The sequence below is a fragment of the Rattus rattus genome, chromosome 2 (assembly GCF_011064425.1).
Source record: "Rattus rattus isolate New Zealand chromosome 2, Rrattus_CSIRO_v1, whole genome shotgun sequence".
NCBI lineage: Eukaryota > Metazoa > Chordata > Mammalia > Rodentia > Muridae > Rattus > Rattus rattus.
This window is the reverse complement of record NC_046155.1, coordinates 204,844,233-204,869,756: the sequence shown is the minus strand read 5'-3', so window position 1 is coordinate 204,869,756 and position 25,524 is coordinate 204,844,233. Positions and strand designations below refer to the sequence as shown.

The 25,524-nt window shown below is 43.6% G+C and overlaps 1 protein-coding gene and 1 non-coding gene across 4 annotated transcripts in view; one reads left to right on the top strand and one right to left on the bottom strand.

Moving 5' to 3' along the window:
• Positions 1-937: 937 nt before the first annotated feature.
• Trnae-cuc lies at positions 938-1,009 on the bottom strand. The gene has a single exon. It is a non-coding gene; the product is annotated as a tRNA-Glu (tRNA).
• A 9,277-nt stretch (positions 1,010-10,286) lies between these two features.
• Positions 10,287-25,524, top strand: part of Ncoa7 (nuclear receptor coactivator 7) — a 152,153-nt gene continuing 136,915 nt past the window's right edge. Inside the window, exon 1 of one of the 3 annotated variants that reach the window (XM_032894859.1) lies at positions 10,287-10,399. The gene's annotated coding sequence lies outside the window, so the exon portion shown is untranslated. Of the gene's footprint in view, positions 10,400-10,719; positions 11,052-11,156; positions 11,176-25,524 lie in introns of those variants that run through there. The other 2 variants (XM_032894858.1, XM_032894860.1) reach the window with 2 other exon arrangements.

Sequence of the window (25,524 nt, the reverse complement as noted above, 5' to 3'; positions counted from 1 at the left end):
CTGAGATGTCCTACAGCTCCAATTTGCCCCAAGTTACGAAAGTTCCCATTCGAATCCTGAAGTACAAATTGCAGGAGAAGATATGCAATGGGTAGACTGGGGACTACCATTCTGAATGTAAGAAATTTACCACATTTGTATGACTTTCTTAGGAAAAAAAAAAGTAAGTAAAAAAAATAAAATTATTACATAATACATATATACATATTCTGTTCTAAACTAAATGCTGGGCATCGTGGCACATAACTTTAATCCCAGTACTTGTGAGGCAGAAGCAGATGGATCTCTATGAGTTCAAGGCCAGCCTGGTGTACATAGTGCTACTTAGTAGTTCTATGACTACTTAGTGAGATGCTGTCTAGCAAACAAACAAACAAGCAAGCAAGTTTAAAAAACTAAGAGAAAAAGTGTTGGAGATTTAGCTCAGTGGTAGAGCGCAAGGCCCTGGGTTTGGTCCCCAGTTCCGGAAAAAAAAAAAACTAAGAGAAAGAACCCAAGCAGATAATTTCCCATTCACATTTATCAGAAAGATTATTTTTTAATTTATTAAAGAGAGCAAGATAGGAACAATCTTCCTAAAATGATATTCTGCTGTTATCAATAAGTCAAACACCCAAGAGTAAATAAAAGCTTTCTTAAAATCCCTGCTTATATACACATCCAAGTTATTATCAAAGGCTCGAAATTGCAGTCTTAGAAACGGATGAACCAATGTGTAAGAATTATATATTTCAAGTACTTTATCATTAAGGACCCTTAATACTTGTTTAATCGTCAATAATAACTAAATAGACATAGCACGTTTTGAAATATGGCTACAAAAACATTCGTAAAACAAATGGAAATTTTGTTGTTGACAATGAAGAAGCAGTAAGAAACGAATTACAGTAAAAATTCTTCACTTACATAGTGAAAGAAATCGTTTGAAAAACAGTACTTCCCTGACCGGGAATCGAACCCGGGCCGCGGCGGTGAGAGCGCCGAATCCTAACCACTAGACCACCAGGGAGCTTGCTGGAAGGCTTCTGTTATTTTATTTGGTTCATTTAGAGTGTCGGATGTACTTCCAAGCACTAGAGGGCAGATTTGCACTAAACTGTATGCGCCTACTCCTTTGAGCACCAGAATGAACACCAGAAACTGGGGTCCCCTTTTCAGCTTTCCTGAGGACCCCACAATCGCCCCTAGAAGGGCCCTTGGAAACCTGATCCCCTTCTGCCTGAGGTGCTGCAGATGTTCCGAATTTCTCCTACTATTGCGTTCCGTGAAACTATTCCTATGCCTCGACTACTGCAAGCTTTTGTCCAGATCTTTCCATTTGCTTGTTTCCTTGACCATCTTAGACACTTGATTCAAATCTAACCTCTCTCTATTTATATCTTTGTATCTTTTTTCCTGTCCCGTGAATAGTAAATGCCATTAATACCAACAAAAGTGGCAGAGAGGACCCCTCACAGTCATTAGTGTGTAAATAAATGCAAACACTGAGGGGGAGTATCACACATGTAAACGAAAACATGTACGCGTGTGCATATGTATGTATCACATGATCGTGTCTTATTTGGCATGTCATTTGGGTTAACGAAGCTATTAGCACTAGAATGACTGCTGTGAGCTAGTCTCACAGTCCTCAAAGGATTCCTATCTGGGCAGTCGCCTCAATATACAGTAATACAAGCAGGAAATTGTGGAACTGCCAAGGGTTGAAGAACTTTCCAGGCAGCCTCCATCTACAAACCCTCAAGAAAGGCGAGCCAAGAGGAATGTAAGCCAAGAGCCCCAAGGCGCAGGGAGGTGGAAAGGGGCGCGACAGCCATGACCCCGCGAAGAACTGGCTCCCGAGAGCATCCAGAGCCACCGAGATCGTGCAGAATCAACTGAGTTGGGCTTGACTGATGCCTCTCGTTTTCTAGCAAGTATTTCAGATGATGATTAAATCAAAGATATAATCTAAAGTTACTTAAATACACAAAAGAAATTTCCTTTTTTTTTTTTTTTTTAAGACGGGGTCTTTTTTTTTTTTTTTTTTTTTTTTTTTTTGAGACAGGGCTTCAAGCCCTGGCTGGCCTCGAATTTAGAGGGCTTCTACCTCTACTCCCCAAAGCTGGAGCTGAAGTCCTGTGCTAATCCTATATTGTAGTTTTAAATTTTATTTTATTATTTCATTGTTTTTCCATACAGGATTTCTCTGTGGACCCTCGCTGTCGGAGAACTCTCTCTGTAGAGCAAACTCAGTCTCAAACTCACTAAAATCTGCCTCCTGCTGCCTCCCAAGTGAGGGGATTAAAGACGTGTGTGCCACAGCCCACATTGGGCCCTTGTTCTATTTTCATAGAAAAAGCATTCCCACTTGGCCAAACAATTTCAGTAGATCACGTGAACCTGTGCTGTGGGTTCAGTGCCTTTCACGAGTATCTCTGGGGCTCAGAAATGCTATTACTAATTCAGAGGTGTGTTGAGTTCCCATTGGCTTTTCAAACCTGATTGTAAAGAACTAAAATCTCAATATTTTTTGAACATTGATCCTCTTTAAAATGACAATATATTTCTATTGAGTACATAAAATGTTGACATTTGTTTTTTTACTATTTTAATGTAGCTAATTGAATATCTTTTTAAGTTCTGTGTTTAATGTAGCTAATTGATTATTTTAAGCTTGACTAATGTTATAGCGTTATAAGCCAGATTTGCTAATGGCTAGTATTTTGCCTTGTTTGGTTTCTTTTTCCCAGAGCCACTTGTAGTTATTGCAATGTCATGGTAAATATTTTACCACTTATCATCTCAGAAGAACTAGCAGTAAAATGATCACACTCAGGAAATTTGAGTTCAATACAATGCTTTTATTATAAGATCAATAATCAAAAGCTTCAGTTGTCCCAAAATATCCTTTATAATTTTTTAATATTCAGGATCTAACTCAGTTTCATTACTTTAATATGTAAGTTTCAATTTTCTTTTAGCAACATTGATTATTTTTTTTTAAATAATGGAGGGCATTTATTTTGGCAAGTCTCTCGACCTAGATATTTCTTTTGGCAGGAAACGTACCATAAATGATACATTTTCTTCAGTGCTTTTTTATTAGAACAAGTACAGTGCCAGCTCTTCCCCTCACTTGTAATGTCGTTTACTCCTGTACAAGAATACCCTGTCCATGCATGTCCAGAGCACAGGCTATAGTCACTTGAGATGAGAGAATGTCAGTTGAGAAAACGCCTCCATGAAGTCAGTCTGTAGGCAGCCCTGTAGTGCATTTTCCTAGTTAGTGATTGACTTGGGAAGGCACAACACATTGTGGATGGGGCTCCCCTGCACTGGCAGTCCTTTTTCTATAAGAAAGCAGGCTGAGCAGTCCATGGGGAACAAGCCAGCCATCGGCACCCTGTCCTACTCCCAGCACAGACTCTGCATCAGCTACTGCTTACAGGTTCCTGTCCTGTGTGAGTTCCTGCCTTGACTTTCTTCAGTGATAGACTATGATGGGGACCTATAAGTGCTCCCCACCCAAATCCTTTCCTCCCCAACTTGCCTTTGGTCATGGTGTTTCAACATACCAATAGAACCCTATTATGTGTGTGCATGTCCTACTATGAGATGTTGGACACCATCTTACATACAAAAGAACCTCATCGGTGATTAAATATCTTGTGATGGAGAAAATTCTCCTGGATCACCTTAGGAGGACCCCAAATCAGCATGTGTCCATAAAGGTGAAAGCGGGAGGCAGGAGAGTGCCCCGGTGATGTGATAGGAACTCCAGTAGCTATTACTGGCTTCAGTATGCCTTCACTCAGGGACCAGGAGCCTAAGAAGTGGGTAAGGACAAAGAGGCAGACTCTTTTCAGATAGAAATCAGGCTTGCTAATGTGTTGGCTTCTGTCCTGGGAGATCTGTTCTGGATTCCTGAACTACAGCCCTTTAACTGAAAGACCCCCGAAGCGGGGAGACACTCACTCAAGTCTCGGGATGATGCAACCCCCCCAAGAACTCACGTGAGACCACCCTTGCTGTAATAAACATGAGGTTTATTGATAGGAACCAGCGCACTGGGGTCGAGACTCATATCCCATGCAGGGGCAGTGGAGTTCGACCCCCAGTAACTAAGACAAGGGGAATTTAAAGGAAGAAACCTCAACCCAAGCGGGTAGGGAGGGCGTCATTGGAAAATGTCAAGAATACCAGTGAAAAATCACAAGGAGGAGCTTCCTGTTTCTCAAGATTGTTTACTTTATGGTCCATCAGTTCCTGGGAGAAGCTTCCTGCTTCTCAAGATTATTCTCTAAGATTTTAATCTAACTTTATGGTCAGCTAGTACAGGTAGAGGGCAGGGTCTGGAATTTGAGGTATTAAACTTCTGACTTCTTAGCTGCATTTTTTATTCTTTCATAACAAATGCGATGTTTTAATATCTGTAGGTTGATGTCATTATGCAGGTGAAGGCAGGTACAGGATAGAACCAGGCCTGTCACTGGATGAGATGGAAGGATGGGCCGAAGAAAAGTTTTAGAAAGAAGGAGACCAGAGCAAGAGGAGAGGGAGCAGCCAAGAGAACGTGACAGCGGTTGTTAAAATTTTCTCTCTGTGAATTTACAGGTTGTTATGACTATTTTTTAAAAGATTTCTTGGTACACTGTAGCTGTTTTCAGACAGACCAGAAGAGGGCATCAGATTCAATTACAGATGGTTGTGAGCCACCATGTGGTTGCTGGAAATGGAACCTTTTGGAAGAACAGCCAGTGTCTAACCACTGAGACATCTCTCCAGCCCTGTTTTGACTATGGATGTGTATAGGGCTTTGTATGTCTAGATGAACGAAATATATCTTTTCTAGTTGGGCGGTTTACATCCTTATCAATTGGTTGTAAGTCGATTGTGTGGATGTATTGTACATTTAGCATTTAACACATAAGTCTGGTTGTTGGGTTCCAGTTTGCTGAGTAATGCTTTCACTGGGTAGTTGGGAGTGTGAGCAGAGTCCATGACCGGAAGCCATGCTAGGCTATAGAATGTTTGGGGCCATGCTAGCATGGCCCGTGGAGCTCAATGTGTGTATCAGACGTGGTAACAACCCGCCCAGGAGACAGTGCGTGAAAGGGGCTGACAGAGAAACAGCAAGAGTGCGAGTATGCACATGGAGTGGGAACTTTCGGGAACGGGACGTGTGCCCTTTTTAATTTTACCGCAACACAAATGTTTTGGTAATTTTAAAAGCAATTACAGAATAATGGTAAGTTTGATGACTTGATGGAGGTTTCTGCCATATTTCTCTATTGTACGGACAGACACGTCATTAATAAATATTGGGAAAAGCAAGTACAACTAGAGGACTTGGTCCTTTGCTACTGGGAGATGCTTCTATGTTTTCGGTTTCTGTTGGTGATGCCATTCAGAATCAAGTTCTTGCTGTAGTGTTTGTAATTTGGTGGCCACTTGGCTTTACTCTCCTTTTGTGAAGAAGAACTTCCCTTCCTCTCATTAATTTTTATTCCATTTGGGTGCATCGTTTGGGGCTCATGTTCTTACCCCGTTTTGTAAATTTATCCAAGATACTTTAGGACTGGTTCCACGGCCTCTGAACGTTGCTATACACAGAGCACTTTGTGACTTTCTGTCCAAACATAATATAATGCAGTACAAAATATATTTTGTACTTTTTAAAGCAACCAAGGGAAGGTTAAAGTATCTTCTATTCTTTAAATGTTCTCTTTTGTATTTTTTACCAAGGAGTAGCACACTATAACTGTTTTTGTTTTTATCAATTTATTTCAAAACATATTCATCATATGAGTATCGTTCTATCATCATTAATAACTGTATGGTATTAGCTATAATAGCTTGTTCTTTCCAAAGTAGAATGACAAATAATCTTGACCTAAGTGACTAGTTTTCTATTAATTTTCTCACAAGGGAACCAATTTCTGATTTGTAGATTTCATTCAAGCATTTTGTCAAAGCACCAAGGAGACCGTGGTGAACAAATGGGGCTGCCAATTTTAAGGATTTATGCATATATGTGTGTGTACGCATGTATACATGCATGTAAGTATGCGTTATATAAGTCTATGTGTGGCATATAAGTGCTGCCGCCCACAGAGGCCAGAATGACTTTGGGTTCCCTAAAGCTGGAGTTTCAGGCAGTTGTGAACCAGCAGATCTGAATGCTGAGATCCAAACTTAGGTCTTTTGGAAGAGCAGAAAGTGTTCTTACCTGCTGAGCCAAATCTCCAGCCCTTGATTGCCAATGTCATAGCTTAACTCGAAGTGACAGTTGAAGTAATCAAGAAATTACGGGGTAACAAAAACAGAAATAGATCAGATACTTTCATACATTTATGTAATAAATTCAAACCTGCCTTTCACAATGTATGCATATAGGTAAGACTATGAAATGATACAGTGCCCTGGAAAATAATTTGGTAGTTTCTTATAAAATGAGGCAGGCACTAACCACATGACTAAGAAGTGGACCCATAAATTGTTCATGTCTCTGGCTCCACAGTGACGGGGTGACAGGAATGTGGCACAGCATACGGCTTCTTTCATGTTTTCTCAAAATCAAGATGGTGTCTTAGTGAGCCAATAGGCTAGTGGTTCCTAAACCTTCCTAACACTTTGACCCTTTAATATAGTTCCTCATGTCCTGGTAGCCCCCAACCATAAAATTATGTCCTTGCTATTTCATAACTGTAAATTTGCTACTGTTATGAGTCATAATGTAAATGTCTGTGTTTCCCAATGGTCTTGGGTGACACCTGTAGGACCCCAAGGGGTCATGACCCACAGTTGAAAAACACTGCAAGTGAACAAGGATCCCAGCTTTTGAAGATGAGCCACTGCCTCCAATCTTGTTAATTATCTCTTTAGATATTAATTAACTTCTTTAGATGTCATTGTCATCAGTGCCACTGGCAACCTGTGTCAACCAGCCCAAGTCCAAGGGTGGGAGAACACGTATTTGTCTCTGAGCTAGACATAGAAGGATAGTTCTAAATACCATCGCTCTGAGAGTGTACTTGCTTTGTGGTAGTAACCTAACGTTTCATCCAGTGTACAAATTTCAACTCAAAACACTTTTGCACAGATATATACATCACTGTCAATATTTCACTGAGCCTAACTAATTCCTTATGTATTTGTGTGTGTGTGTGTGTGTGTGTGTGTGTGTGTGTGTGTGTGTGTGTGTGTGTGTATGTAGGACGTCTGGTATGTGTCCCTCTATTGTGACCCACCTTATTTTTTGAGACCCCCTAGCTTTTCTGTGAGCACTGGGGAGTTAACTCAGGTCGTCTAGCAAGCACTTTACCAACTAAGCAATCTTCCTAGACTCCTCAGCTCATTACTTAATCAGGGATCTTTAGCAGAAAATAGTTACCAATATTCTAGAAATTCCAGTTCCATGAGACATGGCTGATTCTGCATTTTTAAAACAACCACCAGCCATATTCTTCAGTGCAGAACTATCTTTAGACAGACAGGCAAGAACAATACTATTTGCATACTGTCACTGATGCTCTCTAAGCACACCTAAGCCCTCTAGAAAATTACTCTGAAGAACACAGAGATCCAGGTGCCTCCCACTGGCTTAGTTTCCACTTCATGAAGACAAGAAGACCAGAGCAAGTGAAGTGATTCACTACTCCCGTCTCCCTTTTCTGCTTGAAGAGCTCCCCACCTCTCTGTTTACATAAAAGTCTCCCTGTGTAAGGATTATTTGCCACAGAAGAAAGAACATGTCCAGTGTACCTAAGCTGCTACACCCTAACTTCTCCACTTTATCAGAGGAAGAAGGGCTAGTTTTCACATCTACCACAGTCTTCATGCTCCAACAGTTTACTGCTTATTTATTTTAATCAATTACTTTACTAATTAGAGATAGGATTTTGCTATGTAACACAGGTTGGCCTCCTGTCTCTACCTCCCGAAATGTTGGCATTACAGAAATGGACCATAGTGTGCAGTTCAGGGACACAAGTTTTGAAAAGAAAACCTTTATTACCCTAACACATGCTATTATAATACTAGCTGACCTCCACTGATCACACATTCTGCACTCTACATACCGTTCATGAATTCCTTCCTTCCCTATATCTACCCTTTAAAGATGGTGTGCAGTCACCCCGGCTTTGAAGATAAAAGCACCAGAGAGTTAGAAATTTAACCGAGGCCAGCACATGTAGGAGCCATAGTCCAAAGGCAATCTGTGAATTCTTATGGATTATCCTGTCCCTAAGTATATATCCTAATAGAATTTGATCGCGCTACATCCAAATTACCAATTCTTTCTGTAGATCTTTTCTACCCATTGAAATGTGGCAAGCATTCCATAAGAGTTTCTTGTAATAAGGAAATGCTGTGCCCTGTGTTGTCCAAAAGGCAATCACGGGTTTTATTTGGCTCTTTAGAACTTAATGTATGACTAAGAGACTGAAAATCATAACAACTGGATTTCATTAACTTTGCATGACCCCATTTGACTGATGGGTGCTATACCGGATAATGAAGATGTAGGTGACGTTAATTCTGATTTCTGTGTGAAGACAAGACTCAGATAAATCGGTCAATACTCAGACACAAAAGAGAATGACCGACAAATCTTTAACTTAGAAGCAACTCACCCCAGCCATGGGAGCACCAGCCCCTGTTCTGTTCAGACTCTCACTGTAGTGACAAGCTCTAAGTTGCATGCAATCCATCATGTAATCCCAGGGGAGCCAATGAAGACAGTGCCGTTGTTTGCCATTGCTTTGGAAAAGCTCTGGAACACTGCATCGGCAAGTCACCCCTTTAAACACACACTCAGTTATACTTTTGCCTAAGAGAAAAGAAACCAAGGCTTATTTTACTTCCGGACGGAACCCTTGGAATCATAGGCACAAAGGGGTGCTGATGGAGTTAAAGGGTAGGAAACAGTAGCTGCAGCTCAGTGAAGAGCTCCTGGAGAGACTGCACTCAAGGTTCACACACTTGGTTAAGCAAACAGCAAAGTTCTTGTCCTGAGTGATTTCAAGATGTTTTCCATAACAGCACTCTGTATGTCTTCCTTCCTGAAATTAGGTCATTCTGAATCGGGGCTTTAGATTCGCCAGCCATTCTCAGAACAGAACTGAATCACGTGCCTCTCCTCCCAAATACAGCTCAGACCCTGCTCCACCCTGACCTCCTAGGGGTTACCCACCTCCCCCCGGAAAGGTCAGCTATCTTATCATCGAAGTGTGAACTTGATATGATTTTTCCTTTCTTTTTAAACTTTTATTTTACTTTTTGAAACAGGGTGTTATACAACCTAGGTTAGTATTTGAGATTGGCCTTGGATTCCTTAGCCTCCTAACTCGGCCTCCCAAGAGCTGGGATTACAGGGCTATGTCACCATTCCTCTGTGTGAGTGTGTGTGTGTGTGTGTGTGTGTGTGTGTGTGTATTCTGATATTTATTTTTACTAAGCTTAGATTTCAAAATCACAAAAGCACTTATCAAAGAATTGTGAGACCATCACCATTTCTCTGGAGACTTCAGGTAATGGTTTTCTTTTGATACAAATAGAATCATGTCTATATTTTAAGAACCCATTTTTTTCCTTTGCTAAAGGCTAAATCATTTGACTAAAAGGTGTCTAAAGAACAAGAAGTCTCTCCTATTCAAAGCATAAGTACGTAAACCTGATGTCAGAATTTATAGATGGTCAGTGCCAAACCAGGAAGAGATTTCATATTTGCACGACTGTGTAACATCACCTGCTCCTGAAATCTCAAAGGCAGACTGTTCAGTGCTTTGCTCCACCCTCCAGAGAGACTAGCAGTACCAAGAAGCAGCAGCAACCTGGGGAGGCCTCTATGTACTGTGTGTTGATGGCTTGGGACACACCAGTTACACACACACACACACACACACACACACACACACACACACACACACACACACACACTTTTTCTTCCTGTATTTGAGTGATCTTCACAACCAGATCCTCCGAGTCATCTTGCAATGATAGCCACTGGACTGTAAAGGGAACAGCGTCCAGGTTGGAAGCTCACAAGCACAGGCCCCTGGGCTCATGCAAAAACCTTCCCACTGAGCTGCTCTCCAGCCCCAACCAAGAGCCGGCTGGACTGCCCAATTGCTACATTGCATTGCCTTGGCTATAAGTATCACAATTTAGCAGCTTATAGGATGTTGTACCGGGGACAGGAGAAAAAGGAGACGGTGGGCCCCTTTGCCAAAGGAAATGCCGGAAAAGACAGAGGATGATGAATTTATGGTTGCCCCTGGTCCTAGCGCTGGAAGGGAAAGGAAAGGGACTTTAAGGCTCCGGCAGGGGCTCTTCCACTAGCTGTGCTGATAAACGCTAACTTCCCTCCAAGATTCAGCCAGTAGCCAGCTAGAGGGATGAGATTAAGTGCCAGGTAAGCAGACCATTCCCAGTTCACAGACAGCCTGACCGTCGCCTCGGGCGGCGTCACAAAGGGCCGGGGCCTGCGGAGGCCGCGCGCGCAGCTCTCTGGGGCGGAGCCGCCGGGCCCAGGTTTGGGGTGGATCCGAGCCACCTCGGGGCTTCCAGCCTGCGGCTCGGAGGTCGCACCCGGCAGGCAAGATGCCGCAGCTGCAGCCGGAGCCGCTAGGGCGGGCCGCTGAGCTCCCGGATCCCCGCCGCAGCAGACCAGTGCAGCGCGCGCCCCGGGTCGGGCGGAGCTAGAGGCGGGCGCCGGGCGGGCGTCGCGCCACCGCAGCTCCCCGCCTTCCGCCCCGTGCGTGCCCCGTGCCTTGACCGTGGGTGCCGCTGCTGGCACCTGGGCGAGGCTTCGAGCATCCCGGCGGCGGCTGCTCCGGCCAGATCAGCGCTCGGAACCCCTCAGGAGCGCTCCTCGCCGCCTCTTGCTGCTTCCCTTCGCTCCTCCTCGGCGAACGATCCCGCCCCCCCTTCCCCCGTCCTTTTCCCTCCTCCCACACGGGAGGATGCGCTCCCCAGCGCCCGGCGGCAGAGGCCACGGCTCCCAGAAATGCGTGCGCCCGAGCCACTTCGCCCGGACCCGCGGAGCCCGCGCCCCCGCCCAGTAGGTAGGTGGCCGAGGCGGGGCCAGGCCTTGGAGGCTACGGGCTGCTGATGCTGGGGCCCGGACGAACCCGAGCGGCTGCCAGCAGCAGCCAAACTTGCCCCCTCCTGGGCTGCCAGCGCTCCGAGGTGTGCTAATGGCGCTGGGCGCAGCCCCCGAGGGACCGGAGACGCTCTGCTTGGAACGTTCGAGGCCGAGCCGGGGCGCAGGGCCGCTGGACCCTCCTCGCCAACAATCTGGGGACCCTTGGTTGGAGGCTGTGGGAAGCGTGGAGGGATAGGTTGGCGCTGGTCTTCTTTGCGAGGAGACCGTTGCCCTTTTCACGAGCTCAAGTAGACTGTGTCATTGCATTTTTAAAAAAGCAGGATCAGCAAATGCGTTCTTTCTCTTTTTGCTAAAAATGTAGACGACCACGATTGCTGTTTTAGAGGTATTTAGGAGTGGTTGTGGATTTTTATGTAATTTACAGCTAGCCGAGTGGTGTATAAAGTCAGAGGTGCAAAGACTTTAACATTTTGGGTGCCAGTTTAAGGAAAGTCTTTCCAGAAATCAGATTACCTAAGTGATGGATGAGGCTGGCGTGTTCTCTTAGGCTGGCGGGAGCCTACGGGTTTGAGAGCTGCAAGTTTGACACAGGTGTCGGGGAGTTGAGACTCTGAAAGATGTGCCTGTTAGCCAGCAGAGGCAGCCTTGTCTCCAGCCTCGCCTACAACTCTGAGCTGATCCCTGCCTTTCTGAGAAACTGGTTGAGTCTTCCCCCCCCTGTTCTTGAAGTAAAATTCATAGATTAGGGCTTTTATCGAAATTGTTACTTCTCAGGCTGCCGTTTTGGATTTTACATTAAGCAATAAGGTTTAGGGTTTTGAAAAAATGGACCATTGTAAATTCCAGTTTTGTAAGCACTATTTCAGATTGGGGATTTTGGCGAACTGAATCAATATAAATACTAAGAGGACAGAATCACCATCATTATCAGTTCCTCCTCTCCCCTCCTCCCCTTCTTCCTCCCCCCTTCTCCCCTTCCTCCTTCCCCCTCCTCCCCTTCTTCCGCCCCTCTCCTTCTCTTCCTATTCTGTAATTCCCTAGTGTTGGATGCTTTATAGCTGTTTGTTATTCGTTGAATGAGTGAAAATTGTATTTCAAGATAATTGTCATATATAACCCAACTATTTAAAATTATAGTATGTGTTGTTATTTGCTAGTACAATTAACTGTATTCTTAAAACTTGCCTCTTTCTATAAACAGGCCGAGCTTGGTCATTTTTCATTGACATTTCTGGCCTCAGCAGTAAGGAAGGCAGTTCTCTGTTTAGGATCACTTTGTGTCCACTTTCCAGTGTTATAGCAATCGATACCGTTTCAATTGTGCTTTCTAAAACAATTTAGAAGGCAGAATTTATGATCAGAAAATTCTTAAGTTATTTTAGAAGGAGCAGCGATCTGGTTAATAAGTAACAGGTAACTTGTCTTAAAGTTGAGCTGTGGTATATATATGCATATATATATTACACACATATATATGTATATATATAATTAAAGCTAAAGATGAAAAGAAAACCTTTAAAAGTGTCTGTGGTTCCAAAGTGACCTCACATATATCATACAGATACAAATTTATTTTCTTTCTCACTCTTTCTCTCCTCTCCTCTCTCTCTCTCTCTCTCTCTCTCTCTCTCTCTCTCTCTCTCTCTCTCTCTTTTTCTCTCTCTCTCTCCCTCTCTTTCTCTCTTTCTCTTTCTTCCTTTCTTTTGATCCTAGGGACCAGATCCAAGATTATGTTCAAGGCGTATTGGGCTAATCCTCTTTGAGCAACATTCTCAGCCCTAGAAACAACATTTTAGCTACTTTCCTCTATAAATTGAGACTTTTGGATGATCCGGTGTCTCGTCTGCCTTTTTTAAGGAGAAAAAGAGAAACAAAAAACAAAAAGTTCACAGAAAAGGCCAAACTCGATCCAAAGATAACTCCATGTGTTTCTGTTTGCACTGTGAAGGTTTGCGTTTTTACATTTGTTTCCCAGTCACATAATGTAGTGAGTCATCATTAGCTTCTTGTCGCGCTCTCTCTCCGTAGCATCGGTATCTAACAGGGAGCACCTCGTTTTCTTTCCTCCACCCCCCCAATTTTCATGCATCTCCTCCTCACTACCCAGAATATTACCCACAATCCTTATTTTCACACACTCTGGTAAATCATAATCTAGTACTGTTTCTTCTGTAATCTAGTTGGATTGTTTCAGATGGGTGAAGACAAACTTTTAGATAAAAGTTAGGAAGACTGGAGGATGTTGTGGGAAGAGAAGGTGTGATTAAACCAATTTGTTATTTTTATGAAAACAAAGCAGGTTGCCATGCCCGATAAAGATAAGGGCATTTTTAGAATCTCACTTATAATCGAGGCTACTGAGTAATTTATTTGTGTTGTTTGTTCTGGCGAACCTGCTATTTTCTAAGAGAGCCTGTGGTTCCGATACACTTTTTACTTCTTTTAAAATTACGTTTTTACATGTGTGGGTGTCTTGCCCGCAGCTGAGTCTGTGCACCACGTGCCTGCAGTACCTGTAAAGGGCAGAAGAGGGCGTCAAACCTCCTGGGACTGCGGTTGTAAACAGTGGTGAGCCACTATGGAGGGGTTTGGAATTAAACCTAGATTCTCTGCCAGTGCTCTTGAGAGCTGAGCAACCCCTCCCCGCCCCCGCCCCGCCCCTGCCCCCGCCCCGCCCCGCCCCTGCCCCGCCCCCGCCTCAGACTCCTGCAGGCATCTTCCTTTTAACCTTTGCACAGTTGTTTGTTTAACACGTAGAACTTGAGAATTTTCACGATGTGCTAGGACTGTGTGCTCTGAAATAAATCAATCAAATGAGAGCTTTTTCCTCATTCCAGAAGAAGGCAGCTTCCAATTTTTAATTTTTTAATCTCTTGTGTCCTGAGTGGAAGTGTAGCGTCTTTAGGATGTGGTGACTCATGTGTTGGGTCTTGCCTCAAGAGCCAGCTGCAACCCTGCCTCCACATGCACCACAGCAGTGCAGTTCTGCATCCAGTCTTTCTGTAGACACCTCTTGGTGTCTGTCCTCTTAGAAACCTGCCTGTTCTTTGTTAAGTGTGTTTTCTAACTCTCACCACCTCATATTCTTTTTAAACAGAATGCTCTCAATTCACACATATACTAGAATCAAGGTTATTCGTATTATGGGAAAACACATGGAAGTACATTTTGGTAATCTTCCATTTCAAATATAGGGAATGCATGGTTGAAGAAAAAACATTGTCCTCCTCACCGGGTGTAGGAAATGGATTTGTTTCTGCACACAGAAGAGAATATGCGTCATCTATACATTTGATAGGATGTATTTATAAAAACGGTTTCTAGAGGTTCCGTTGAACAAAGACTTTGCCATCTACCTGTCTTCCTCTTATTCAGCCAGGAGGAGTTAGGCTAGAGCTTTCCAAACTGCGGTGTCTTGGTGTCCTTGTTCAGCATTCTTGATGTTTGACATCTCCTCCGTTGTGTGCACTGGGAGAGAAACTACTGTTAGATCACTCTATAGATGGGCCCAAGGGAAGGGTTCTTGCAAGCAGCGCCTGTTTAAAGCCCATGCAAAGCATTGAGCTCTGGATGCCAAAGCCACCGCCTGAACAATTAACATGTGTGACATTATATTCATTATGCAAAGAGAGAACCAGATGTTCCTCTTTCTGTCATGGTGATTAGTTCGAGGCAGATTTACAACTTAAATTTTAATAACGATGTGAAAAAAACCCCACGTGATTAGTATTGTTAGTCTTCTTACTTTCCCTTTTTCTCCTCCTGTTAGCATCTGTTTTACCCTGTTTCTCTTGATTCTGATTCTTATCTAATTATATTTCTTGTGTCTTATTGAGTGACATTATTTTAGATGACTCATTCTTAATGGAACAAGAAGAAAAATATAAAACATGAAGCTGAATAAGTCAAAGAACTGAAGTTGACCCCCAAACATGTGGTGTTTCTGATGAACACATTTCAAATTGGCTACATTAAATGAGTTTTGCATGAGTATTAATTTTGATATATTGGGGCTTGTGGGTGTAGAGGCACTGGCTGGTTTTCTGTGTCAGCTGACACAACTGAAGTCATCCAAGAGGAAGGAGCGTCAGCTGAGGAAATGCCTCCATGAGAGCCAGTTGTAAGGCATTTTTCTCAGTGATCAGTGAGGGAGGGCCCAGCCCATGGTGGGTGGTGTCATCCTAGGCTGGTGGTCCCGGGTTCTGTGAGAAAGCAGGCTGAGCAAGCCAGTAAGCAGCACCCTCTGCTTCAACTCCTGTCTCCAGGTTCCTGTCCTGTTTGAGTTCCTATCTTGACTTCCTTTAATAATGAGCAGCAATATGGACGTGTAAGCCAAATCAACCCTTTCCTCCCCAACTTGCTTTTTGGTCATGGTGTTTTGTTGCAACAACAGAAGCACTAAGCAGTAGTTGGTACCAGGGTACTTGGCATATTGCTGTGTCAGACCTGACCTGATTTGGGGTAGGATTGTGGGAAGACTTTTGAACTTTGGCCTAGAAAAGCCATTGCATGTGTGCTGTTGTGTAGGAGTTTGGAAGAGTGTTGAAAACAGTGCAGAGGATGGAGGCCTGCCTTGGGAAATTTCAGATTAAAGACTCCATCAGGGCCATTGGTATTTTGGTTTAAGATTCTGCGGTTCAGGTTGGGTAGAGCTGAAGAGTCAGCTGTGATTAACAAGTTACCAGAACTTCTAAAATGAATTTATATTACTGGGACAATTGATGCTATCTAGACGGAGCTAAGAAATTAGCAGTGATAAGAAGAGACCAGCATCACTGAGGTGAAATCTTCTGGGACGTGTTTTGTGAGAACAGAGAGAAACTGTATTCCAGAGGCGGCCAAGGTTGCATGTCCTAGCAGCTGGATTTGTTAATGTGTAAGAGTCACCCAGGTGGTACCGGTTTTGAAGGCATGAAGGGGAAGTTGAGGTTTGGCACCAGGAAGAGAGTCTGTGAGAGGCATTGGTGAAAATGTAGCCCAGTTGCAGCAGAAGACACCGTGTTTTGTAGGGGCCATGGGATGACCACCAAGAACAGTAGCAGTGAGGTGGAATGAGTCAGCCAGACAAGCTGTGTGTCCAGCAGCAGAGGGTAGAGCTGGGGAAGTGACCTTTAGAGGTGCCCAGAAGATTGTGAGTGAATCTCAGACATTGGATGGTGGGAGTTTATTTTTGCTTTTGTTTGATTGTGACTGTCCCCTGATATTTCCCTGCTGAAGTAAGAAAGTATTTTCCCGGAGACCACAATTAAGAGACTTTGAATTTTTAAAAGACTTTGGACTTTAAAAGAGATTGGATATTTTTAAAGGGACTGAAAATTTAATAGGTTTGAATTTGTAACGGCTTTTGAAGTTATTTATGTTTCTAATGTGAGATCTTGGGGATGAATAAGAAAGGAAGGGTTGAGGCTTAATGGTGATGCGTTTGGGTATCAAGTTGACAAGGAGTCGGTTATATTAGCTGTTTTGCATGTCAGCTTGACAAAGCTAGAGTCATCAGAGAGGAAGAAGCCTCAGTTGAGGAAGTACCTTCATGAGATTTAGCTCTAAGGCATTTTCTCAATTAGTGATCAATGGGGGAGGACTCAATCCAGATACTGTGGCTGGTGTCATCCCTAGGCTGGTGATCCTGGGTCCTATAACAAAGCAGGCTACACAAGCCACGGTGAGCAAACCAGTAAGCAGCACTCCTCCATGGCCTCTGCATCAGCTCCTGCCTCCAGGTTCCTGTCCTTATTTCCCTCAATAATGAATAGCAATGTGGAAGTGTATGCTAAATAAACTCTTCCCTCCTCAACCTGCTTTTTGGTCATGGTGTTTCATTGTAGTACTAGAAACCCTAACTAAGACAGTAGACAAATGGGAAACAGTATTCTGCAATTTTATGAAACTAAATCCCACTCTTGTAAAGTTAAATTATGTGTATTTCTAAATTGTTGAATATCTGCGGGTATTCAGGGTTGGTGAAACCATTCGACTTAGTTCACTTATATCTGGAGTATCTGGATTCTATATAGTTTTCAAAAGTCATTTTTAGACAAAGGGTGACTCCAATTAGCGCAACAATTTCTGTACTGGCCACTCTGACCTCTGTGTCCACAAACCCTGTGACTTAGCCTTGTTTTCTTAAATGATAACACTCACTCATTCTCAGAGTCTCTTTCATTTACTGTGCTATTCAAATGATTCTTTCCCAAGTGGACTGGCCAGATTTCTTCACTGTGTAGTTATGACAGGTGACAAAGTGGTTGAATTGTGCCAGGCCGGTAGTTATTTCCTGCCATGTGATACTAGGCTTGATGTGTTTGTCTCCCAGGTTAGCAGAAACATTGTCCATCCCCGTGTCTCGGTCATTGCTGGAAACCTGGACTCTGGCTTAAACCAGTCTTCATCCAAGTATAACTTGACTTGTAGCAGGAGGTTAGAGGAAGGTTTTGAATAGAGGTGTCTCATTTCATAACCTTCTTCTCACCTGCAGTTTTTCTTTCCTATCCATGAGCATGGGTAGCCAGAGACTGCAGCTGAAAACCCTCCAGGGCGTGAGCAGGAGGCCTACTCTGTCTCCTACATCCTCAACGCAACCCGTTCCCACTGCTGGTCTTGTACCTCAGGCGTTTAGGGTCTAGAGTGCACATTCTGCTTCTGCCTGTATCTCCGCCTTCCTGCTAATGCTCCCTCTTCAGACTCTCTGCAGGGTCCCTGCAATGCATGTATTATAGTTTGCTTTCTTGGATCCAACGACAAGGACCTCATCTTCTCTCCCGTATTCCTTGATGCTGTTGGACCCACCGTCATTCTTACACAAGCCCCCTTTTGCTGACTTGGACCCTTTAAACGCATCTGCTGGGAGTTCAGTGCTGTGCGCAATGCGTTCACTGTATTTGTTTGTGTATTGGCCCCATGTTAGGAAATTTATTTTAGCGATATAAAACTAGTTAATGTCCACGCTTGCTTCTCCTTGTGGTTCCCTCTCCTTACAAGTAAATCGTGGCTGGATGTGGTGGTGCACTTCTCTTCCCCAGCCCTTGGGAGGCAGAGGCAGATGGATGGATTCCTGTGAGCTGGAGGCTAACCTTGTCTACACAGTGAGTTCCAGAACAACCAGAGCTGCCTACGGAAGCTGTGCCAAACCAAACCAAACCAATCACCAGTCTCCATTTTTCTTAGCAAACCACACAACACAATTCAGGCGTCAACTCCAGAGGCCGGCCTTCACTGAGATTCTGTAATTCATGGAGCTGTAATGGCTCACGCAGCACTGGTCCTGACTACTGGGCATTTCTTATGAGTAGTAAACTTGAATAAGAATTCAGAGTGAACTGTGATTACCAAGTGAGTCTGGTCAGCAACACAAAACAAAGTTAAAATATTAACCATCTCTTCGTCTTTCCGTCTCACTCAACCACCACCTAATACATGTCCGTATCACTTTTAGTAATCATGGTTTAATTTAATTACTCCTCATCAAATAGTGTGTCAATAGTCTTTAAAAATAACTTTTGTGTTCGTTATGATCCTCTTTGGGAAAGTCTTTCTTGCCTCCACAGCTAGACTTTTCTCTAGGATTGGCATTACAAGGAGCTAATGTTCCAAAGAGAGTGTTGTGGCATTTAGGGCTCTAAAAAGAAGGGACCCAGGCTGGAGAGATGGCTCAGCAGTTAAAGAGCACGGACTGCTCTTCCAGAGGTCCTGAGTTCAATTCCCAGCAACCGCATAGTGGTTCACAACCATCTGTAATGGGGTCTGATGCCTTCTTCTGGTTTGTTTGAAGATAGCGACAGTGTGCTGACATACATGAAACAAATCTTCAAACAAACAAACAAACAAACAAGGGACCCTTTGGAAGGAACGTACTCCACGTTGCCCTCAATAGATGACATGGACTATCTGGAAAAAGCCCATCATGAAAAATAACTTACGTTAGTGAGATTTTAAATTTTAATACCAGGTACTCAGTTTATTATAAAATGCCCTGGATGGGGTGATGGCTTTCATGACTGATTAACAGCCTTTGACAGTATTTAGCCCTGTCTTGTTTGTGTTAAATTTCTGGCTGGTAGATTATTATCACAAGCAAATTCTTGTGCTCGGTGGCACAGGAAGAATGCAGAATTCTGCAGTTCATGCACACTCCAAGTCTCCTTTAACCTCTGTAATTCCGACCTCCTGTTGCAAACATCAGATTTACAGTTGGGTTTTTCTGAACATGTTGATGAAAGGTCCCAAGGGTGTGCCAAGTACCAGAGAAATACTCCTGAGGCTGAATGGATGTAGCCTCTACTTCGTGGTAGAAGCCACAGTTCAGGCTATAATTCTATCTGTTGGGAGAATCTGCTCAATTCCATGTTCTTAGGGATTTTCAGCTAAGCTGTGATGATTTCCCCAAGGAGTGCCCATCTACTAAGTCCCACTGAAACACAGCTAGCGACGTGCTTTGATGTTTTGAGTCACATTGCAAATCTCAATTTAATATGCCCTAGCTTTAAAAATATATACAGTTGGGAAGAAAAATAAAAAAATTCACAAAGAGGAATTTAAAATGGCTGAGATGTGAGCAGACATTGACTTTATTGCATCAAAGGATTGAGTTTATTATAATCGGGTTATAAAAGTCAGAAACAGTGCTAACGAAGGAAACACTGTTTCATATCACACAGAAGGCTACAGGGTACATTGCTGCCCATTAGGTGGAAGACTATTTAGTCCTAGAATTCCTCAGGCCCAGTGACTCTCTCCTGAGTGTACACTGTGGCGCTAAGGAGGCCAGTGGCGTGCTAGATGAGGTGAGAGCTGGATGCTACAGCAAGTAGCATCCTACTGTTTGTTACTGCCCGGGTGAGCTGAGGCAGGTTGGTTTCTCAATTATCTGTCAAGTCAGGATAATAGTATCTAGCCTCCTACATCACTAGGAACAGTAGGTCATTTATATAAAGCACTGGGAAGACTGCCTGGTGCAAAGTAAGCAATTCTGTTAGCTGTTGTCATATTAGGAAAATTTGAGAAAAATGCAACAGTGAAACCATTTTATACACAGTGTGTATATGCTTAGTCATCAAAATAATGGTTTTAGATAATATTTAACCCTGTTGGAGATCTTAAGTATCAGATTATGTGTTCAGTGGTGAGGCCAGTTCCTTTGGGAGGGATGGGTAGGGATAGTAAAGCTGTCAAGAGATCCTAATTTGATTTTATGGTATAGCAGCATAGAAGAAAGGCCCTAAACAGGATAAAATATTAAAGTCTTGTTTTTTTCTGTTTGATGAGTTTTTATATTTTCCCCATATTTACTTCCTGTTCATGTTTTTTCAATGATGATTATTGAATACTACAAGCCATATATCATAGAATTTCTGTATCCTTGCCTCGTCTTTACAGATTGTATATTCAGTTGGACATGTTTTTAGTTTCCCTTCTTTTCAAAACTACTGTAATTTCACTTCCTCAGGATCTTCACCCACACACAATCTGCTGGGATTTTCTTGTATTTAACTTGCATGGTTTGTGTGTAGACCTCTTCCAAGGTGTTGTGTGTGTGTGTGTGTATGTGTGCAGTGTGTGTATGAAAAGATTTTTGTGATCAGTCATCTGCATTTTACAGACACCATCTAGGCTACCCATTCTAAGGGAACTGAATGCTGGGACGCTTTGTTGCCTGTCTTTACAGTAAGCTTACAGGGACTGCATCCGACACTACTCTATGGCCTTCAGGTTTGTTTTAGCATAGCATTACTCACAGACACACGGAGGGAGCACAAGAACATGGTATGCTGCTCTGCTCTGTGGGAACACAGGATGCCCCTCTGCTCTGTGGCTGATGTCCTCAGGAATGATTGATGAGTTTGGGTTCATTCAGAAGCCGTGTACCTGCTTCTTATTTTCCAGATTAGAATATTACATCTTTTGGTTCTCTTAGTCTTAGGTTATTGGCTTGAAAATCTGATGTAGACTTTCCTTCCACAGATCTAAAACCTGGACTGTTCAGTTGCAGAGGATGACCCGTATATGTAGGGGTCCAGTAGTACATTAGCGAATCCTGGTTGTTATCTGTAGAACATTGCCTGTTTGATGTAGGTAGCTTCACGAACCTGTCAGAAGACGTATTTAAGGTTTATACATTTATTAGAAGTTTGTAGATCTCATATTTTCTGGAAAGGATGAAAATCCCAGTAAGTGTTTTATGTAAGTGCCCTTACAGTCTCAACCAGTGGTTCTAAAATGGGACTCACACACCTCAGCAGTTGTGAGAAGAGAAGTTTAGAACGGCTCTATCATCTTCATGATTTCTGTTATGTATATCACATCAGGTGTATATCATGAACAAGACATGGGTTTTGTTGTTGTCGTCATTTGCCAAAAATAGGATTTTAAACTCAGATACTTCTGCCGATGTGCTTAAGTACAGATCTGAATAGTGACAGGCACTACTGTTCTATTACCTATGGTTGGTTTCTGTTGTTTAACAGAACAATTTCAGCCTGGAGAGATGGCTCAGTGGTTACGAGCACTTGCTGCTCTAATAGAGAACTTAGACTGGGTTCCTAGCGGCCACATCAGACTTCTCACAACCACTTGTAACTACAGTTCCAAGTGATCCAGCACGTAGAATGTCTCACGTGTACATACCTTCCCCCGACTCAACTTTAGGTAATTAAAATCTTTTAAAAGTTCTGTGTCTAGTTCCAGCTAGGAGTTGTGATGTATACTCCTTTGTGTCTTAGTTTTCCATTGCTGTACAGAGACACCACAACCAAAACGACTTATCAAAGAGTTTATTGGGGCTTATCGTCATGGTGGGTAGCGTGGAGGAAGGGATGGCGCTGAAGCAATAGCTGGGAGCGTTCAGCCTGATCCACAGGCATGAGGCCGTGAGAACTAAGTGAGAATTGCATTTACTGTTGAAACCTCAAAGCCCACCTCCAGTGACACACCTCCACTGGGGCCCCATTCCTAATCCTTCCCAAACAGTTCCACCGAGTGGGACCAAGCCATCCCACCCCAGGGTGTAAACCTGTCTTCATCTGCACAGCGTGGGAACAGTCCATGCCTTTTCAGGATTCCCAGTCTGGTTGAAAAGTATGTAGAAGAAGGAAGTGGAAAGTGCCACGTCATGCAAGAGTGCATGAAAACCGGCAGTGTGATTTTTGTTCCTTGAAAATTGTTAAGGTCTGATGTGTGGGGCATAATACACTGCCACATATTCTAAGACTACATTAAACGCATGTCAAAATAGTTTCCTGATAATCAGGTGAGTTTTTATGCACTTATCTCCTGATTTCCTGGTGTTGACTGCATGAATGTCTGTTGTTACACAGGAGAGTTTTTGCCAGCTCCCTAAATGACATTCTCATATTTCCTTTAGATGGTAAGAGACAGCAACAGCACAGTGGTCCTGATGGGAAAGTAAAGTTTTGCAGTAGCATGCCTTTGGAAGAGTGATAATATAGGAAAGAAACTTTAAAATCAGCGTACTTTCATGTTGGGGTTGTAATGACAATGGGCTATAAGTAGGGTGGCTTAAAACAACACACACAGAGGCAGGAGAATGACTCAGGGGTTAAGAGCACTGACTGCTCTTGCAGAGAACCCAGGTCAAATCCCAACATCCAGATTGAGGCTCCAAACTGTAACGCCAAATCTAGGAGATCTAACAGCTAATTTTGGCCTTTGGTAACACAGAGAACATGGCGCACATAAATACATGTAGGCAAAGTACTGAGTATACATAAAATACAATGTCTACAAAACATAGAAGTGTATATACTTACAGTTCTGAAGGCATATGTCTTCCATTCCCTACACATCCCCTCTGACACCTGTAGAGAAATCCCTTTTTACTGCTTCTACTCTGGTCACTTGCTGGTGGCCCTTGCCCTTCCTTAGCTAGTAGCCATATCACTCTAAGCTCTTCCCGTCCTTACCTAGCATTCTCTCCCCGTGTTTTAGTGCACGATCATTTACAAAGAAGCCATTGTACTGATCAGGGGCACCACACACTGAAGAGTGACCTAATCTTAACTAATTGCAGTTTTAGTGACCTACTTTCTAAATAAAGCCCCCGTATGAGGGACGGAAGATTGTGATTTCAGTCTGTAGTGTGGTGGTGATTCTATCCAACTCCTAACATTGAGGAATATGAAAGTCTTTGGGCAACTGTCACAACGACACAAGGTGTCATGATGCCTTCTCAGTGAATATTTAATAGCCGTGTAAGTTGGGTGTGGGACAACCGGAAGAAATGACTAGCCCTGGGGTGTTTGTGTCGTTTGGCTACTTCTCTTTGTGGGTTCTAATATCTCAGGACTGGCTGGAAATTTATATTAAACACAGTTACCTTTTGTGTGATTTTTGGTCTTTCTCATGAAACGCATATGTGGGTCAGGGTATTCCTGAAGCCATACTGGGCTTTGGGTTTTGAAATTGCCTTATGAGAGCTTCTAAACTTCAATGGCTTTAGATTCACAAGTATTTGCGTCACAGCGACCAGCCTGCAGGTTGGCTGCGGTTTGGCTGATCTCTGCTGAGCTTGGCGGAGCTGAGGGCCAGGTCTGTTCTACATGTCCTAAAGCTGAAGAAGGAACGGCAGCCACCCAAAGCTGGCCCATTAGGTAGAGAGCAGGGACTCATGGGACTTGGTGGGTATCAGGAAGTACCCTCTTGTATGCTGGTTAATGTTGGTTGTCAGTGTGACAAAATCTACTACTGTCTGGGAAGGAAGTCTCAACTGGGGGATTGGGTTGACCTGTGGGTTAATTGAATTAGGAAGACACACCCTGAATGTGGGCAGCACCGTTTTAAGGGTTGAGCACTGGATTGAATGAAAAGAAGGAGCAGTCTCTGCTCAGGACCATGCATGCAACATGGTCAGCTGCCTCCTGAGACTGACTTAACCTGGAACTGCTTCTCCCTTCAGTGTCTCGTGTCAGAGAAACTGCTCTCTACCGAATGAACCAGCTTTGGGTGGCCGCTGTTCCCTCTCCAGTGTTAGCGTAAAAAGCGAGCATTGCATAGCAGGCATGACGGGGTTGGGGTGGGTGACACGTAACAGAACAATCCAGTCTACCTCAGATGATTTTATACAGGATTCCATAGAGACCTTTCTATGGAGTATTTTGCATGGAATAAACCTTAAAAAAAGTATTCACCCAATGCTTGTCTCTTGACCCGGATTTTTAGAAAATTTTGTCCCCCCTCCCAAACATCAAAGTTCTTCACAATGCTGGTTCAGGATCAAACTGTGGTTATCTTCCTATGGCCCAGCTGCTTGTTGGGCTCTTCCGTGCTTGCTTGTGACAGGATCTTCTTGCTTGCTTCAGCCTAGGCACATGTAGAACACACTCTTTATCCTACCCTGGATTTCAAAAAGAGACCATCCCCCTGCCTCAGCTATTGATGCTCTGCGTTAGGCTTTCTTTCATGGAACCGCATGCTGAGCTCACCCCAGCTTACACTTTGTCATCCAGAGCAAAGCGGAGCAGCCTGCAGGCCAACACCCCCATCTCATCATTACCCGAGGTGGACAAGGCAGGCCGTGTGAGCTCCACAGGCAGGCCTGGAGAGTGCCACAGAGGAAGAAGCCAAATGCAGTGTGGGTAACACTCCAGACAGACACACGCGAGCAATTGTTTAAGGAAACACCTCAAAGACCTTCTGGAAATGCAGATCCATGTGCCTCCTTTCCTCCTCTTTCCCCCTCCTCGTTTCCTCCTTCACCTGTGTATGTACTTTTTTCTTTTATTGAAAATAGACATTTTCCATGGAATACATGATTATGGCTTCCCCTTCCTTCCCTCCTATCCCAGACCATGCCCTTTCTTTCTCTAGAAAACCAGCAGGCATGTAAGGAATAATAACACTTAAAACCAAACAAAACATGACGAACAACTCAGTAAGAAAAAGCACCAAAGGAAAAGCACCAGAAATGCCAACAGATGCAGAGACAGACACATTCTCACACTCAGGAATCCTGTAAAAACCCAAAGCCAACCAACCAACCAACCAACCAAAACCCACCCTGATTTAACAGTAGGAGACAAAGTACCTCCAAGGACACATGCTCACGCTTTGCTCATTGGCCATTCAAGGCCGGGTAGTGGCTTTAAGAGTACACTTAGGACTAGTTTGTTTCCCCAGTGAGACTTCCTTGGGAGAAGAAATATTTTTTTCATTTGCAAGTGGTTGTCAACTGAAGGTAGCATCTGGATCAGGGGTGGAGGCTTATGTCCACTTTTCCTTCCCACTCCCCATTGGATGCAGACCTGTGCGGGCCATGAACATGCTGTCTCAGTCTCCGAGGTTCTGTGTGGTCCAGCCCTGTTGTGCCTAGAGGACCTTGATTCCTTTTGCCGTCCTCTGTCTCCTTGGCTCTTACACTCTGTCTCTTCTTGCTCCCTGATCCCTGAGGGAGGGATTTGTTGAAAGCATCCCCTTTAGGACTG